The sequence below is a fragment of the Brachyhypopomus gauderio genome, chromosome 10 (assembly GCF_052324685.1).
Source record: "Brachyhypopomus gauderio isolate BG-103 chromosome 10, BGAUD_0.2, whole genome shotgun sequence".
Lineage (NCBI taxonomy): Eukaryota > Metazoa > Chordata > Actinopteri > Gymnotiformes > Hypopomidae > Brachyhypopomus > Brachyhypopomus gauderio.
Genome location: NC_135220.1, coordinates 1061328 through 1064905, shown reverse-complemented (window position 1 = coordinate 1064905; position 3578 = coordinate 1061328). Strand labels below are relative to the sequence as shown.

At 49.5% G+C, this 3578-nt stretch overlaps 1 protein-coding gene across 9 annotated transcripts in view; it reads right to left on the bottom strand.

The window, feature by feature from the left end:
- casz1 (castor zinc finger 1) overlaps positions 1–3578 on the bottom strand; it is a 149103-nt gene that overhangs the window by 39774 nt on the left and 105751 nt on the right. The gene's annotated exons all lie outside the window — the stretch shown is intronic.

The window sequence follows — 3578 nt, the reverse complement described above, 5'->3', positions numbered from 1 at the left end:
CACAATTACGAAGGACCCAGGTTAATAATTAAAATGCATAATTATTGACCCCTATTTTCAATTCCTCTGAAAGTACATTAGATCAGGAAAAGAGGGAGGCCGGGCGAGCGAGGGCGGCTCTAATGCACTCTCACCGATGGCGGCTTCCTCTAGACCCTAATGCGCCTCCCGCACAGAGACCTGCACTTAATGAGGCTCTCCTCGCAAATGAAGGAGATCCGAAACCATCAACAAGCATTACTATCAAGCCTCAACCCCAGCTGACTAGTGACCCCGAGCCCAACCTTGCCCCCTAACCACTAACCCCCCACCACACACACACACACACACTCAACGTCACCATCTACACACACACAAACACTCTGAGTGCCACGCTGGGTCCAGGGAGCTGGGCCAGACGGGGACGTTTGCAGGGTTAACTGTCCCTCGGGGGGCTATCACTGCACTGGGCAGCCGTCACTGCTGGTGCCCCTGACTCCCGTTGGACATCCAGGGCCCCCTTAACATGCAGTCAAGAGTGATACATTTCCTGCCAACAAGCCAAATCACTGTTTCATAATGATTTTCCGGGGGGGGGGGGGGGGGGGGGTCGGGGAGGGAGAGTGAAGATGAAGAGTACACTTTTCCGAGTGCTGTGAAGATTCTCTGGACAGAGAAGGGCAGGAACGGCAAACACCGGAACGCCAAGGACGGGCGGGGTCGACGTATCGAAACAATCACGTCTCGGTCCTGAAATAATCCCGCTCACAATGAGATCGGGTGCGAGCGGCTGTAACCCGACAGGCAGCTCCGCAGACCCCCCGTTAGACACGAGCTAATCAGGGCGAGCTAATACGCACCCCATTACTCCGTGATTACGGTAAAACGGCTCCCACCACCGTCCCCGTTGCAGAGAAGAACGGAAACCAAACAGCTGGGCCGCGCCGGCCGACGGCTCCTGCTCACGACGGCTCCCTCCCTTTAACGACGGGGGGAAGATGATGACGCTCGAACACAATCGCTCGCCACAGCTATGTGGCATGTTCCCCCTTTTCTTCCTCCTGTTGTTCATGGCTTCCCTCTAATTAGGATCAGGCAGCTAGTTGGGAGGAAAAAAGGAAAATCGGAAGACATGGGTTACGCTGAAGTTCAACCCAGAATCTATTTACAGTGTAGAATTAATAAGAACCGGAGGTGATAATGGTGCCAACCCACTCAAACATTTGGGTGAGTGATTTTTAATTTAATCACAGTTTAGTACAAGTCTGTTCTTAAACACTACAATCGGGAAGCCACAAAAGTAACCAGGCATTCTTCTGAGCCGTGCCTTCTACCAAAAAGCTTCCACTCCAGTTCTCTAGAAAACTCACTGGTGGGAAGGAAAGAAAAAAAAAAAAAAGACATCCCAGCAATTTCTTCACATCCTTATTTGAACTCACTGTTACTGTCATACAGCTGAAATGTACATATTGAATGATGAGATTCTCTTGCAGTACGATGGCGATGGGGGAAGACGTCCTAATTCTTTAAAAATTCCATTAGTGAGCTCAGTGTCACCAGGGGAGGTTCTGGGAGAGAGGCACTTGCTCCAGAAGTGGGGGATTTATGCCCCACACATCTCCCTCAAATGGACAGCTCTCCAAACCTGAAAGCCCTCATTCTGATCTGCTGATAATAAAACGGGCGATAAAAGCAAATATCATCCGAGCAACTGAAAGGGCACTCTACTATCTCTCCCTCCCTCCCTCCACCGCTTTGACAATGCTATTCATTTTTGGTGGTTATGTATGATGCAAAGTTCCCTGTGATATTTAAGGTATGCGTGTGATGCGAGTTAGTGAATTTTGAAGCATTTCAAAAAAAAAAAAGAAAAGAAAAGAAAAAAGAAAGAAAAAAGCCGAAGATCCCAACCCCGACAGCAAGCCCACGCTTGTTGCTGGAGGACTGGAGATACAGATCTGTGTTTATCTCAAAGTGAAAAAGACATTTTTCCTCCTAGTCTGGTCCTCGAGTCTTTTGTTGTCATGTGAAATACCCGTCCCCCTCACCGCACAGTTTTGTAATCACGTATGCTGAAATAACCCTGATTAGCAGGCATAGAGCCTTTTCTCCTCTAACAGCACAGTCCGACTTGTCTGAGATACACAGGACTACGGCTTAACATGAGTTGTAGCAAATGTCTGCACACGGTTTAGAACTGACAATAATTAAGGTGAGCTGGAAGATAATGAAGGTGATGAATGCTAAGCCTCTTAGTTGAACACGAGCCATCTGTGGTCACAATACTGCACCCTGAAAAAACTCTGCCCAACTCAGAGAAGCGTGAACAACCGAGTTTTAAAACCCAGGATTTAAAAATTAAATAAATAAAACGCCAGGGCCAGAAGAAGCAGCAGTCAGGGCTCTGAAAGTATGAGAGTCCATGATCACCAGGAGTCTCTCTGGGACTGAGGAATGCACAGGACAAGACAGACAGCAAGCAGAAAGAGATAGAGTGAAGAGGGAGGGAGGGAGGGAGGGAGAGAGAGGAACCTGTGCCCTTCAGTCTCACAGTTAAGACAAAGTTAACAAAGTGTGACAGCTGCCAGTTCCTTGACAATTGGGGTCAGTTAGGGGAAAAGTAGCTCAAGTTTTAGGGCTTTGCAGGAGATGTGGAGAAGCAACTGCCCACCGCAGCCTCAGACAGGATTACAGGCCACAGCCATCTGCTGTCAGGCCAGGCTCAGGGCCTTTCATGTCCGCCGTGTAGACAAAGCCGAGCCCTGCCAAGCGCAACCTGAAGACCCGGCGTGGGGGTGGGCCGTCCAGGCGCAGGGGACGACGGCCATGGAGACTGGGGACACGGCCAATTAAGGCAGAGACAGACAGACACAAGAGCCCGGGGCTCAGCAGTGACAGATGCAGCTAGTGTCACACACACACACACACACACACACACACACACACACACACACACACACACACACACGCACGAACACACACGCACACACCACTCAAATTCTCTATATGCTCTTGTTTGTCATATTACCCAGGTTTCTTTGCTCTAGTTACTCTTTCTTCTCTGTCTCTGTCTCTCTCTCTCTCTCTCTCTCTCTCTCTCTCTCTCTCTCTCTCTCTCTGTGTTTTATTGACAGGCACTGGCAGGCTTTTCTCTTAGCCGCTAATTTGTTTTGGGTCCTGTTCCTGGCCTCCCCCTGACTGTTTCCTGGATTCTCTGCTACCTTTTAGCTCAGCCTCGTGCCACTTGACCCACGGCCGCCGTGCGTTTCCAGCACTCTAATTGTCGCTTAATCACATATCAACCTGTCACTTAAAGACCCTCTTTTTTCAATTGCTGAAATTTGCATATTGCGCGAAACTAATTTCTATCACAAGCTCTGCTGGCATGCTCTCTCCCTCTCCCTTTCTCTTCCTAACACACACACACACACACACACACACACACACACACACACACACACACACACACACAAAATACAGTACATATTCTGGTATCTAGAAAACAGGACGGTTAACAGGCTCACAAATGGAAGACGTGTGGGAGTTGTGGAGGTGAGAGTGGGCCGGCGTGTGGTGCTGAAGGCAGTCTGTCGGGGCGG